Genomic DNA, 16,330 nt, shown 5'->3' with positions numbered 1-16,330 from the left:
CAGGAGCTAATATCTTCGAGACATTACTTTACAGCTGAAATACATAGCATGTACATATACCTACTAAATACATAATATTTAAAGATATATTCATTAAAAAGAAAAGCCGCTGTACAAAATGCGGTCCTGGATTCTCTTTTAAAACCAGTAAACTCATAGGTTGGGATAAAATCAGGCAGCGCATTCCGAAACTTAGCTGATACGTAAGAAAAAAGAGAACTAAGACCATAACTGGTCGTTCCAGGTTTATTGAGGAACAGAATGTAATTTCCGCGAAGATCATGCATAAGAAGGGGACGGGAGAGAAAACGTATTTTTTATGTAAGCAAAAAAAAAACAAAAAAAAAAACCCACATACTTTTATCAAGTAATACGAGGACAGTTTGAATGCGCTTATTATTGCATAGAGATGTCGAGCTTGACTTTCGTAGTAAGAGGACAGGTAATCTGCAAATATAAATATCGTTATTCTCTTATTTTACATTATTATACCGTTTCTTTGACACGAGAATTACAGCGAAATGAAAGCACAACTTTGTCGCGAATTTTCTATGATAAAAACTTGTTCAGAAACCCAAAATCTACGTTAACAGCACACACCAGGCCTACTCCTGAGTATCTGGCTAGAAATCATTTCCTCTGGCCGCGCTTCAGCCATTCGATGAGGGCCAGTCTCGTGCTTCTTAAGTTGCCTCGCTCGTGCCCAAAAAGAATTCTGGGTAATCCTACCATTCCATGACAAGGGAAGACTCCCGATTCTCATTTCATAGTTTTTTTCATAAGTGTCGGGCCACCCAGTCCTACCAGCAAAACAACGCATCGATTGAAGGTTTTAGCTTTCAAAACGTGCCCAGATTGTGTCAGTAGGTCCTGGAATTCGTCCACAGAAAGGCCAGAGAGACAACTTCACTCGTGAACCGCCATGTTTACAACAGAGCATTTTAGGCGTCCCAGTCTGCATGACACCATCTCTCGCCTCTGTCTGAGAAAAGACCAGACACGCACGGTTCTTACGTTACGTTTACGCCTATAAAATCAACTGAAATGTCAATTGCTGCTACAAAAAAAAAAAACCCAGCATGTTAATTTTTTTTGGTAGGCTAGGTATCGAAGAGCCAGAACATTTGTCCATGCGCTGACGGAATGTTTGAACAAGAGAGAAAAACGCAGTACCTCCAGACACCGGCGCTGGAGCGTCGTACCAAACGAGTCATCCCGGGATTTCGGCCCGTGCGATCGCTTTTGGACGCAGTTGGCCCTTCGCTGCTTTCTGCTACCGACCTTGCCTCCCGGTACGGCATTGAGGGAGAGATATGTCGGCCCCTAAACCATATGTGACAAATCCCACGCCTACTCACAGCTCCAAACCGCCCTTGTCAATATAGCGTAAGAATTAGATGGCTTATATATTCAAGAGAAAAGTCATTTTATCTGTCATATGGTAAGCACTGGAGTCGCAGATTACAAAGTGTGCGCATGCGCCCTCCTAAAGGTAACATACATACAGTCATAAGCTACAGGAGCTAATATCTTCGAGACATTACTTTACAGCTGAAATACATAGCATGTACATATACCTACTAAATACATAATATTTAAAGATATATTCATTAAAAAGAAAAGCCGCTGTACAAAATGCGGTCCTGGATTCTCTTTTAAAACCAGTAAACTCATAGGTTGGGATAAAATCAGGCAGCGCATTCCGAAACTTAGCTGATACGTAAGAAAAAAGAGAACTAAGACCATAACTGGTCGTTCCAGGTTTATTGAGGAACAGAATGTAATTTCCGCGAAGATCATGCATAAGAAGGGGACGGGAGAGAAAACGTATTTTTTATGTAAGCAAAAAAAAAACAAAAAAAAAACCCACATACTTTTATCAAGTAATACGAGGACAGTTTGAATGCGCTTATTGCATAGAGATGTCGAGCTTGACTTTCGTAGTAAGAGGACAGGTAATCTGCAAATATAAATATCGTTATTCTCTTATTTTACATTATTATACCGTTTCTTTGACACGAGAATTACAGCGAAATGAAAGCACAACTTTGTCGCGAATTTTCTATGATAAAAACTTGTTCAGAAACCCAAAATCTACGTTAACAGCACACACCAGGCCTACTCCTGAGTATCTGGCTAGAAATCATTTCCTCTGGCCGCGCTTCAGCCATTCGATGAGGGCCAGTCTCGTGCTTCTTAAGTTGCCTCGCTCGTGCCCAAAAAGAATTCTGGGTAATCCTACCATTCCATGACAAGGGAAGACTCCCGATTCTCATTTCATAGTTTTTTTCATAAGTGTCGGGCCACCCAGTCCTACCAGCAAAACAACGCATCGATTGAAGGTTTTAGCTTTCAAAACGTGCCCAGATTGTGTCAGTAGGTCCTGGAATTCGTCCACAGAAAGGCCAGAGAGACAACTTCACTCGTGAACCGCCATGTTTACAACAGAGCATTTTAGGCGTCCCAGTCTGCATGACACCATCTCTCGCCTCTGTCTGAGAAAAGACCAGACACGCACGGTTCTTACGTTACGTTTACGCCTATAAAATCAACTGAAATGTCAATTGCTGCTACAAAAAAAAAAAAACCCAGCATGTTAATTTTTTTTGGTAGGCTAGGTATCGAAGAGCCAGAACATTTGTCCATGCGCTGACGGAATGTTTGAACAAGAGAGAAAAACGCAGTACCTCCAGACACCGGCGCTGGAGCGTCGTACCAAACGAGTCATCCCGGGATTTCGGCCCGTGCGATCGCTTTTGGACGCAGTTGGCCCTTCGCTGCTTTCTGCTACCGACCTTGCCTCCCGGTACGGCATTGAGGGAGAGATATGTCGGCCCCTAAACCATATGTGACAAATCCCACGCCTACTCACAGCTCCAAACCGCCCTTGTCAATATAGCGTAAGAATTAGATGGCTTATATATTCAAGAGAAAAGTCATTTTATCTGTCATATGGTAAGCACTGGAGTCGCAGATTACAAAGTGTGCGCATGCGCCCTCCTAAAGGTAACATACATACAGTCATAAGCTACAGGAGCTAATATCTTCGAGACATTACTTTACAGCTGAAATACATAGCATGTACATATACCTACTAAATACATAATATTTAAAGATATATTCATTAAAAAGAAAAGCCGCTGTACAAAATGCGGTCCTGGATTCTCTTTTAAAACCAGTAAACTCATAGGTTGGGATAAAATCAGGCAGCGCATTCCGAAACTTAGCTGATACGTAAGAAAAAAGAGAACTAAGACCATAACTGGTCGTTCCAGGTTTATTGAGGAACAGAATGTAATTTCCGCGAAGATCATGCATAAGAAGGGGACGGGAGAGAAAACGTATTTTTTATGTAAGCAAAAAAAAAACAAAAAAAAAAACCCACATACTTTTATCAAGTAATACGAGGACAGTTTGAATGCGCTTATTATTGCATAGAGATGTCGAGCTTGACTTTCGTAGTAAGAGGACAGGTAATCTGCAAATATAAATATCGTTATTCTCTTATTTTACATTATTATACCGTTTCTTTGACACGAGAATTACAGCGAAATGAAAGCACAACTTTGTCGCGAATTTTCTATGATAAAAACTTGTTCAGAAACCCAAAATCTACGTTAACAGCACACACCAGGCCTACTCCTGAGTATCTGGCTAGAAATCATTTCCTCTGGCCGCGCTTCAGCCATTCGATGAGGGCCAGTCTCGTGCTTCTTAAGTTGCCTCGCTCGTGCCCAAAAAGAATTCTGGGTAATCCTACCATTCCATGACAAGGGAAGACTCCCGATTCTCATTTCATAGTTTTTTTCATAAGTGTCGGGCCACCCAGTCCTACCAGCAAAACAACGCATCGATTGAAGGTTTTAGCTTTCAAAACGTGCCCAGATTGTGTCAGTAGGTCCTGGAATTCGTCCACAGAAAGGCCAGAGAGACAACTTCACTCGTGAACCGCCATGTTTACAACAGAGCATTTTAGGCGTCCCAGTCTGCATGACACCATCTCTCGCCTCTGTCTGAGAAAAGACCAGACACGCACGGTTCTTACGTTACGTTTACGCCTATAAAATCAACTGAAATGTCAATTGCTGCTACAAAAAAAAAAAACCCAGCATGTTAATTTTTTTTGGTAGGCTAGGTATCGAAGAGCCAGAACATTTGTCCATGCGCTGACGGAATGTTTGAACAAGAGAGAAAAACGCAGTACCTCCAGACACCGGCGCTGGAGCGTCGTACCAAACGAGTCATCCCGGGATTTCGGCCCGTGCGATCGCTTTTGGACGCAGTTGGCCCTTCGCTGCTTTCTGCTACCGACCTTGCCTCCCGGTACGGCATTGAGGGAGAGATATGTCGGCCCCTAAACCATATGTGACAAATCCCACGCCTACTCACAGCTCCAAACCGCCCTTGTCAATATAGCGTAAGAATTAGATGGCTTATATATTCAAGAGAAAAGTCATTTTATCTGTCATATGGTAAGCACTGGAGTCGCAGATTACAAAGTGTGCGCATGCGCCCTCCTAAAGGTAACATACATACAGTCATAAGCTACAGGAGCTAATATCTTCGAGACATTACTTTACAGCTGAAATACATAGCATGTACATATACCTACTAAATACATAATATTTAAAGATATATTCATTAAAAAGAAAAGCCGCTGTACAAAATGCGGTCCTGGATTCTCTTTTAAAACCAGTAAACTCATAGGTTGGGATAAAATCAGGCAGCGCATTCCGAAACTTAGCTGATACGTAAGAAAAAAGAGAACTAAGACCATAACTGGTCGTTCCAGGTTTATTGAGGAACAGAATGTAATTTCCGCGAAGATCATGCATAAGAAGGGGACGGGAGAGAAAACGTATTTTTTATGTAAGCAAAAAAAAAACAAAAAAAAAACCCACATACTTTTATCAAGTAATACGAGGACAGTTTGAATGCGCTTATTGCATAGAGATGTCGAGCTTGACTTTCGTAGTAAGAGGACAGGTAATCTGCAAATATAAATATCGTTATTCTCTTATTTTACATTATTATACCGTTTCTTTGACACGAGAATTACAGCGAAATGAAAGCACAACTTTGTCGCGAATTTTCTATGATAAAAACTTGTTCAGAAACCCAAAATCTACGTTAACAGCACACACCAGGCCTACTCCTGAGTATCTGGCTAGAAATCATTTCCTCTGGCCGCGCTTCAGCCATTCGATGAGGGCCAGTCTCGTGCTTCTTAAGTTGCCTCGCTCGTGCCCAAAAAGAATTCTGGGTAATCCTACCATTCCATGACAAGGGAAGACTCCCGATTCTCATTTCATAGTTTTTTTCATAAGTGTCGGGCCACCCAGTCCTACCAGCAAAACAACGCATCGATTGAAGGTTTTAGCTTTCAAAACGTGCCCAGATTGTGTCAGTAGGTCCTGGAATTCGTCCACAGAAAGGCCAGAGAGACAACTTCACTCGTGAACCGCCATGTTTACAACAGAGCATTTTAGGCGTCCCAGTCTGCATGACACCATCTCTCGCCTCTGTCTGAGAAAAGACCAGACACGCACGGTTCTTACGTTACGTTTACGCCTATAAAATCAACTGAAATGTCAATTGCTGCTAAAAAAAAAAAAACCCAGCATGTTAATTTTTTTGGTAGGCTAGGTATCGAAGAGCCAGAACATTTGTCCATGCGCTGACGGAATGTTTGAACAAGAGAGAAAAACGCAGTACCTCCAGACACCGGCGCTGGAGCGTCGTACCAAACGAGTCATCCCGGGATTTCGGCCCGTGCGATCGCTTTTGGACGCAGTTGGCCCTTCGCTGCTTTCTGCTACCGACCTTGCCTCCCGGTACGGCATTGAGGGAGAGATATGTCGGCCCCTAAACCATATGTGACAAATCCCACGCCTACTCACAGCTCCAAACCGCCCTTGTCAATATAGCGTAAGAATTAGATGGCTTATATATTCAAGAGAAAAGTCATTTTATCTGTCATATGGTAAGCACTGGAGTCGCAGATTACAAAGTGTGCGCATGCGCCCTCCTAAAGGTAACATACATACAGTCATAAGCTACAGGAGCTAATATCTTCGAGACATTACTTTACAGCTGAAATACATAGCATGTACATATACCTACTAAATACATAATATTTAAAGATATATTCATTAAAAAGAAAAGCCGCTGTACAAAATGCGGTCCTGGATTCTCTTTTAAAACCAGTAAACTCATAGGTTGGGATAAAATCAGGCAGCGCATTCCGAAACTTAGCTGATACGTAAGAAAAAAGAGAACTAAGACCATAACTGGTCGTTCCAGGTTTATTGAGGAACAGAATGTAATTTCCGCGAAGATCATGCATAAGAAGGGGACGGGAGAGAAAACGTATTTTTTATGTAAGCAAAAAAAAAACAAAAAAAAAACCCACATACTTTTATCAAGTAATACGAGGACAGTTTGAATGCGCTTATTGCATAGAGATGTCGAGCTTGACTTTCGTAGTAAGAGGACAGGTAATCTGCAAATATAAATATCGTTATTCTCTTATTTTACATTATTATACCGTTTCTTTGACACGAGAATTACAGCGAAATGAAAGCACAACTTTGTCGCGAATTTTCTATGATAAAAACTTGTTCAGAAACCCAAAATCTACGTTAACAGCACACACCAGGCCTACTCCTGAGTATCTGGCTAGAAATCATTTCCTCTGGCCGCGCTTCAGCCATTCGATGAGGGCCAGTCTCGTGCTTCTTAAGTTGCCTCGCTCGTGCCCAAAAAGAATTCTGGGTAATCCTACCATTCCATGACAAGGGAAGACTCCCGATTCTCATTTCATAGTTTTTTTCATAAGTGTCGGGCCACCCAGTCCTACCAGCAAAACAACGCATCGATTGAAGGTTTTAGCTTTCAAAACGTGCCCAGATTGTGTCAGTAGGTCCTGGAATTCGTCCACAGAAAGGCCAGAGAGACAACTTCACTCGTGAACCGCCATGTTTACAACAGAGCATTTTAGGCGTCCCAGTCTGCATGACACCATCTCTCGCCTCTGTCTGAGAAAAGACCAGACACGCACGGTTCTTACGTTACGTTTACGCCTATAAAATCAACTGAAATGTCAATTGCTGCTACAAAAAAAAAAAACCCAGCATGTTAATTTTTTTTGGTAGGCTAGGTATCGAAGAGCCAGAACATTTGTCCATGCGCTGACGGAATGTTTGAACAAGAGAGAAAAACGCAGTACCTCCAGACACCGGCGCTGGAGCGTCGTACCAAACGAGTCATCCCGGGATTTCGGCCCGTGCGATCGCTTTTGGACGCAGTTGGCCCTTCGCTGCTTTCTGCTACCGACCTTGCCTCCCGGTACGGCATTGAGGGAGAGATATGTCGGCCCCTAAACCATATGTGACAAATCCCACGCCTACTCACAGCTCCAAACCGCCCTTGTCAATATAGCGTAAGAATTAGATGGCTTATATATTCAAGAGAAAAGTCATTTTATCTGTCATATGGTAAGCACTGGAGTCGCAGATTACAAAGTGTGCGCATGCGCCCTCCTAAAGGTAACATACATACAGTCATAAGCTACAGGAGCTAATATCTTCGAGACATTACTTTACAGCTGAAATACATAGCATGTACATATACCTACTAAATACATAATATTTAAAGATATATTCATTAAAAAGAAAAGCCGCTGTACAAAATGCGGTCCTGGATTCTCTTTTAAAACCAGTAAACTCATAGGTTGGGATAAAATCAGGCAGCGCATTCCGAAACTTAGCTGATACGTAAGAAAAAAGAGAACTAAGACCATAACTGGTCGTTCCAGGTTTATTGAGGAACAGAATGTAATTTCCGCGAAGATCATGCATAAGAAGGGGACGGGAGAGAAAACGTATTTTTTATGTAAGCAAAAAAAAACAAAAAAAAAAACCCACATACTTTTATCAAGTAATACGAGGACAGTTTGAATGCGCTTATTATTGCATAGAGATGTCGAGCTTGACTTTCGTAGTAAGAGGACAGGTAATCTGCAAATATAAATATCGTTATTCTCTTATTTTACATTATTATACCGTTTCTTTGACACGAGAATTACAGCGAAATGAAAGCACAACTTTGTCGCGAATTTTCTATGATAAAAACTTGTTCAGAAACCCAAAATCTACGTTAACAGCACACACCAGGCCTACTCCTGAGTATCTGGCTAGAAATCATTTCCTCTGGCCGCGCTTCAGCCATTCGATGAGGGCCAGTCTCGTGCTTCTTAAGTTGCCTCGCTCGTGCCCAAAAAGAATTCTGGGTAATCCTACCATTCCATGACAAGGGAAGACTCCCGATTCTCATTTCATAGTTTTTTTCATAAGTGTCGGGCCACCCAGTCCTACCAGCAAAACAACGCATCGATTGAAGGTTTTAGCTTTCAAAACGTGCCCAGATTGTGTCAGTAGGTCCTGGAATTCGTCCACAGAAAGGCCAGAGAGACAACTTCACTCGTGAACCGCCATGTTTACAACAGAGCATTTTAGGCGTCCCAGTCTGCATGACACCATCTCTCGCCTCTGTCTGAGAAAAGACCAGACACGCACGGTTCTTACGTTACGTTTACGCCTATAAAATCAACTGAAATGTCAATTGCTGCTACAAAAAAAAAAAACCCAGCATGTTAATTTTTTTTGGTAGGCTAGGTATCGAAGAGCCAGAACATTTGTCCATGCGCTGACGGAATGTTTGAACAAGAGAGAAAAACGCAGTACCTCCAGACACCGGCGCTGGAGCGTCGTACCAAACGAGTCATCCCGGGATTTCGGCCCGTGCGATCGCTTTTGGACGCAGTTGGCCCTTCGCTGCTTTCTGCTACCGACCTTGCCTCCCGGTACGGCATTGAGGGAGAGATATGTCGGCCCCTAAACCATATGTGACAAATCCCACGCCTACTCACAGCTCCAAACCGCCCTTGTCAATATAGCGTAAGAATTAGATGGCTTATATATTCAAGAGAAAAGTCATTTTATCTGTCATATGGTAAGCACTGGAGTCGCAGATTACAAAGTGTGCGCATGCGCCCTCCTAAAGGTAACATACATACAGTCATAAGCTACAGGAGCTAATATCTTCGAGACATTACTTTACAGCTGAAATACATAGCATGTACATATACCTACTAAATACATAATATTTAAAGATATATTCATTAAAAAGAAAAGCCGCTGTACAAAATGCGGTCCTGGATTCTCTTTTAAAACCAGTAAACTCATAGGTTGGGATAAAATCAGGCAGCGCATTCCGAAACTTAGCTGATACGTAAGAAAAAAGAGAACTAAGACCATAACTGGTCGTTCCAGGTTTATTGAGGAACAGAATGTAATTTCCGCGAAGATCATGCATAAGAAGGGGACGGGAGAGAAAACGTATTTTTTATGTAAGCAAAAAAAAAACAAAAAAAAAAAACCCACATACTTTTATCAAGTAATACGAGGACAGTTTGAATGCGCTTATTGCATAGAGATGTCGAGCTTGACTTTCGTAGTAAGAGGACAGGTAATCTGCAAATATAAATATCGTTATTCTCTTATTTTACATTATTATACCGTTTCTTTGACACGAGAATTACAGCGAAATGAAAGCACAACTTTGTCGCGAATTTTCTATGATAAAAACTTGTTCAGAAACCCAAAATCTACGTTAACAGCACACACCAGGGCTACTCCTGAGTATCAGGCTAGAAATCATTTCCTCTGGCCGCGCTTCAGCCATTCGATGAGGGCCAGTCTCGTGCTTCTTAAGTTGCCTCGCTCGTGCCCAAAAAGAATTCTGGGTAATCCTACCATTCCATGACAAGGGAAGACTCCTGATTCTCATTTCATAGTTTTTTTCATAAGTGTCGGGCCACCCAGTCCTACCAGCAAAACAACGCATCGATTGAAGGTTTTAGCTTTCAAAACGTGCCCAGATTGTGTCAGTAGGTCCTGGAATTCGTCCACAGAAAGGCCAGAGAGACAACTTCACTCGTGAACCGCCATGTTTACAACAGAGCATTTTAGGCGTCCCAGTCTGCATGACACCATCTCTCGCCTCTGTCTGAGACAAGACCAGACACGCACGGTTCTTACGTTACGTTTACGCCTATAAAATCAACTGAAATGTCAATTGCTGGTACAAAAAAAAAAAAACCCAGCATGTTAATTTTTTTTGGTAGGCTAGGTATCGAAGAGCCAGAACATTTGTCCATGCGCTGACGGAATGTTTGAACAAGAGAGAAAAACGCAGTACCTCCAGACACCGGCGCTGGAGCGTCGTACCAAACTAGTCATCCCGGGTTTTCGGCCCGTGCGATCGCTTTTGGACGCAGTTGGCCCTTCGCTGCTTTCTGCTACCGACCTTGCCTCCCGGTACGGCATTGAGGGAGAGATATGTCGGCCCCTAAACCATATGTGACAAATCCCACGCCTACTCACAGCTCCAAACCGCCCTTGTCAATATAGCGTAAGAATTAGATGGCTTATATATTCAAGAGAAAAGTCATTTTATCTGTCATATGGTAAGCACTGGAGTCGCAGATTACAAAGTGTGCGCATGCGCCCTCCTAAAGGTAACATACATACAGTCATAAGCTACAGGAGCTAATATCTTCGAGACATTACTTTACAGCTGAAATACATAGCATGTACATATACCTACTAAATACATAATATTTAAAGATATATTCATTAAAAAGAAAAGCCGCTGTACAAAATGCGGTCCTGGATTCTCTTTTAAAACCAGTAAACTCATAGGTTGGGATAAAATCAGGCAGCGCATTCCGAAACTTAGCTGATACGTAAGAAAAAAGAGAACTAAGACCATAACTGGTCGTTCCAGGTTTATTGAGGAACAGAATGTAATTTCCGCGAAGATCATGCATAAGAAGGGGACGGGAGAGAAAACGTATTTTTTATGTAAGCAAAAAAAAAACAAAAAAAAAACCCACATACTTTTATCAAGTAATACGAGGACAGTTTGAATGCGCTTATTGCATAGAGATGTCGAGCTTGACTTTCGTAGTAAGAGGACAGGTAATCTGCAAATATAAATATCGTTATTCTCTTATTTTACATTATTATACCGTTTCTTTGACACGAGAATTACAGCGAAATGAAAGCACAACTTTGTCGCGAATTTTCTATGATAAAAACTTGTTCAGAAACCCAAAATCTACGTTAACAGCACACACCAGGCCTACTCCTGAGTATCTGGCTAGAAATCATTTCCTCTGGCCGCGCTTCAGCCATTCGATGAGGGCCAGTCTCGTGCTTCTTAAGTTGCCTCGCTCGTGCCCAAAAAGAATTCTGGGTAATCCTACCATTCCATGACAAGGGAAGACTCCCGATTCTCATTTCATAGTTTTTTTCATAAGTGTCGGGCCACCCAGTCCTACCAGCAAAACAACGCATCGATTGAAGGTTTTAGCTTTCAAAACGTGCCCAGATTGTGTCAGTAGGTCCTGGAATTCGTCCACAGAAAGGCCAGAGAGACAACTTCACTCGTGAACCGCCATGTTTACAACAGAGCATTTTAGGCGTCCCAGTCTGCATGACACCATCTCTCGCCTCTGTCTGAGAAAAGACCAGACACGCACGGTTCTTACGTTACGTTTACGCCTATAAAATCAACTGAAATGTCAATTGCTGCTACAAAAAAAAAAAACCCAGCATGTTAATTTTTTTTGGTAGGCTAGGTATCGAAGAGCCAGAACATTTGTCCATGCGCTGACGGAATGTTTGAACAAGAGAGAAAAACGCAGTACCTCCAGACACCGGCGCTGGAGCGTCGTACCAAACGAGTCATCCCGGGATTTCGGCCCGTGCGATCGCTTTTGGACGCAGTTGGCCCTTCGCTGCTTTCTGCTACCGACCTTGCCTCCCGGTACGGCATTGAGGGAGAGATATGTCGGCCCCTAAACCATATGTGACAAATCCCACGCCTACTCACAGCTCCAAACCGCCCTTGTCAATATAGCGTAAGAATTAGATGGCTTATATATTCAAGAGAAAAGTCATTTTATCTGTCATATGGTAAGCACTGGAGTCGCAGATTACAAAGTGTGCGCATGCGCCCTCCTAAAGGTAACATACATACAGTCATAAGCTACAGGAGCTAATATCTTCGAGACATTACTTTACAGCTGAAATACATAGCATGTACATATACCTACTAAATACATAATATTTAAAGATATATTCATTAAAAAGAAAAGCCGCTGTACAAAATGCGGTCCTGGATTCTCTTTTAAAACCAGTAAACTCATAGGTTGGGATAAAATCAGGCAGCGCATTCCGAAACTTAGCTGATACGTAAGAAAAAAGAGAACTAAGACCATAACTGGTCGTTCCAGGTTTATTGAGGAACAGAATGTAATTTCCGCGAAGATCATGCATAAGAAGGGGACGGGAGAGAAAACGTATTTTTTATGTAAGCAAAAAAAAAACAAAAAAAAAACCCACATACTTTTATCAAGTAATACGAGGACAGTTTGAATGCGCTTATTGCATAGAGATGTCGAGCTTGACTTTCGTAGTAAGAGGACAGGTAATCTGCAAATATAAATATCGTTATTCTCTTATTTTACATTATTATACCGTTTCTTTGACACGAGAATTACAGCGAAATGAAAGCACAACTTTGTCGCGAATTTTCTATGATAAAAACTTGTTCAGAAACCCAAAATCTACGTTAACAGCACACACCAGGGCTACTCCTGAGTATCAGGCTAGAAATCATTTCCTCTGGCCGCGCTTCAGCCATTCGATGAGGGCCAGTCTCGTGCTTCTTAAGTTGCCTCGCTCGTGCCCAAAAAGAATTCTGGGTAATCCTACCATTCCATGACAAGGGAAGACTCCTGATTCTCATTTCATAGTTTTTTTCATAAGTGTCGGGCCACCCAGTCCTACCAGCAAAACAACGCATCGATTGAAGGTTTTAGCTTTCAAAACGTGCCCAGATTGTGTCAGTAGGTCCTGGAATTCGTCCACAGAAAGGCCAGAGAGACAACTTCACTCGTGAACCGCCATGTTTACAACAGAGCATTTTAGGCGTCCCAGTCTGCATGACACCATCTCTCGCCTCTGTCTGAGACAAGACCAGACACGCACGGTTCTTACGTTACGTTTACGCCTATAAAATCAACTGAAATGTCAATTGCTGGTACAAAAAAAAAAAAACCCAGCATGTTAATTTTTTTTGGTAGGCTAGGTATCGAAGAGCCAGAACATTTGTCCATGCGCTGACGGAATGTTTGAACAAGAGAGAAAAACGCAGTACCTCCAGACACCGGCGCTGGAGCGTCGTACCAAACTAGTCATCCCGGGTTTTCGGCCCGTGCGATCGCTTTTGGACGCAGTTGGCCCTTCGCTGCTTTCTGCTACCGACCTTGCCTCCCGGTACGGCATTGAGGGAGAGATATGTCGGCCCCTAAACCATATGTGACAAATCCCACGCCTACTCACAGCTCCAAACCGCCCTTGTCAATATAGCGTAAGAATTAGATGGCTTATATATTCAAGAGAAAAGTCATTTTATCTGTCATATGGTAAGCACTGGAGTCGCAGATTACAAAGTGTGCGCATGCGCCCTCCTAAAGGTAACATACATACAGTCATAAGCTACAGGAGCTAATATCTTCGAGACATTACTTTACAGCTGAAATACATAGCATGTACATATACCTACTAAATACATAATATTTAAAGATATATTCATTAAAAAGAAAAGCCGCTGTACAAAATGCGGTCCTGGATTCTCTTTTAAAACCAGTAAACTCATAGGTTGGGATAAAATCAGGCAGCGCATTCCGAAACTTAGCTGATACGTAAGAAAAAAGAGAACTAAGACCATAACTGGTCGTTCCAGGTTTATTGAGGAACAGAATGTAATTTCCGCGAAGATCATGCATAAGAAGGGGACGGGAGAGAAAACGTATTTTTTATGTAAGCAAAAAAAAAACAAAAAAAAAAACCCACATACTTTTATCAAGTAATACGAGGACAGTTTGAATGCGCTTATTATTGCATAGAGATGTCGAGCTTGACTTTCGTAGTAAGAGGACAGGTAATCTGCAAATATAAATATCGTTATTCTCTTATTTTACATTATTATACCGTTTCTTTGACACGAGAATTACAGCGAAATGAAAGCACAACTTTGTCGCGAATTTTCTATGATAAAAACTTGTTCAGAAACCCAAAATCTACGTTAACAGCACACACCAGGCCTACTCCTGAGTATCTGGCTAGAAATCATTTCCTCTGGCCGCGCTTCAGCCATTCGATGAGGGCCAGTCTCGTGCTTCTTAAGTTGCCTCGCTCGTGCCCAAAAAGAATTCTGGGTAATCCTACCATTCCATGACAAGGGAAGACTCCCGATTCTCATTTCATAGTTTTTTTCATAAGTGTCGGGCCACCCAGTCCTACCAGCAAAACAACGCATCGATTGAAGGTTTTAGCTTTCAAAACGTGCCCAGATTGTGTCAGTAGGTCCTGGAATTCGTCCACAGAAAGGCCAGAGAGACAACTTCACTCGTGAACCGCCATGTTTACAACAGAGCATTTTAGGCGTCCCAGTCTGCATGACACCATCTCTCGCCTCTGTCTGAGAAAAGACCAGACACGCACGGTTCTTACGTTACGTTTACGCCTATAAAATCAACTGAAATGTCAATTGCTGCTACAAAAAAAAAAACCCAGCATGTTAATTTTTTTTGGTAGGCTAGGTATCGAAGAGCCAGAACATTTGTCCATGCGCTGACGGAATGTTTGAACAAGAGAGAAAAACGCAGTACCTCCAGACACCGGCGCTGGAGCGTCGTACCAAACGAGTCATCCCGGGATTTCGGCCCGTGCGATCGCTTTTGGACGCAGTTGGCCCTTCGCTGCTTTCTGCTACCGACCTTGCCTCCCGGTACGGCATTGAGGGAGAGATATGTCGGCCCCTAAACCATATGTGACAAATCCCACGCCTACTCACAGCTCCAAACCGCCCTTGTCAATATAGCGTAAGAATTAGATGGCTTATATATTCAAGAGAAAAGTCATTTTATCTGTCATATGGTAAGCACTGGAGTCGCAGATTACAAAGTGTGCGCATGCGCCCTCCTAAAGGTAACATACATACAGTCATAAGCTACAGGAGCTAATATCTTCGAGACATTACTTTACAGCTGAAATACATAGCATGTACATATACCTACTAAATACATAATATTTAAAGATATATTCATTAAAAAGAAAAGCCGCTGTACAAAATGCGGTCCTGGATTCTCTTTTAAAACCAGTAAACTCATAGGTTGGGATAAAATCAGGCAGCGCATTCCGAAACTTAGCTGATACGTAAGAAAAAAGAGAACTAAGACCATAACTGGTCGTTCCAGGTTTATTGAGGAACAGAATGTAATTTCCGCGAAGATCATGCATAAGAAGGGGACGGGAGAGAAAACGTATTTTTTATGTAAGCAAAAAAAAAACAAAAAAAAAACCCACATACTTTTATCAAGTAATACGAGGACAGTTTGAATGCGCTTATTGCATAGAGATGTCGAGCTTGACTTTCGTAGTAAGAGGACAGGTAATCTGCAAATATAAATATCGTTATTCTCTTATTTTACATTATTATACCGTTTCTTTGACACGAGAATTACAGCGAAATGAAAGCACAACTTTGTCGCGAATTTTCTATGATAAAAACTTGTTCAGAAACCCAAAATCTACGTTAACAGCACACACCAGGGCTACTCCTGAGTATCAGGCTAGAAATCATTTCCTCTGGCCGCGCTTCAGCCATTCGATGAGGGCCAGTCTCGTGCTTCTTAAGTTGCCTCGCTCGTGCCCAAAAAGAATTCTGGGTAATCCTACCATTCCATGACAAGGGAAGACTCCCGATTCTCATTTCATAGTTTTTTTCATAAGTGTCGGGCCACCCAGTCCTACCAGCAAAACAACGCATCGATTGAAGGTTTTAGCTTTCAAAACGTGCCCAGATTGTGTCAGTAGGTCCTGGAATTCGTCCACAGAAAGGCCAGAGAGACAACTTCACTCGTGAACCGCCATGTTTACAACAGAGCATTTTAGGCGTCCCAGTCTGCATGACACCATCTCTCGCCTCTGTCTGAGACAAGACCAGACACGCACGGTTCTTACGTTACGTTTACGCCTATAAAATCAACTGAAATGTCAATTGCTGGTACAAAAAAAAAAAAAACCCAGCATGTTAATTTTTTTTGGTAGGCTAGGTATCGAAGAGCCAGAACATTTGTCCATGCGCTGACGGAATGTTTGAACAAGAGAGAAAAACGCAGTACCTCCAGACACCG

This window comes from Montipora foliosa, chromosome 3 (assembly GCF_036669935.1).
Source record: "Montipora foliosa isolate CH-2021 chromosome 3, ASM3666993v2, whole genome shotgun sequence".
NCBI classification, from domain to species: domain Eukaryota; kingdom Metazoa; phylum Cnidaria; class Anthozoa; order Scleractinia; family Acroporidae; genus Montipora; species Montipora foliosa.
Note: the sequence above shows the minus strand (reverse complement) of the source record.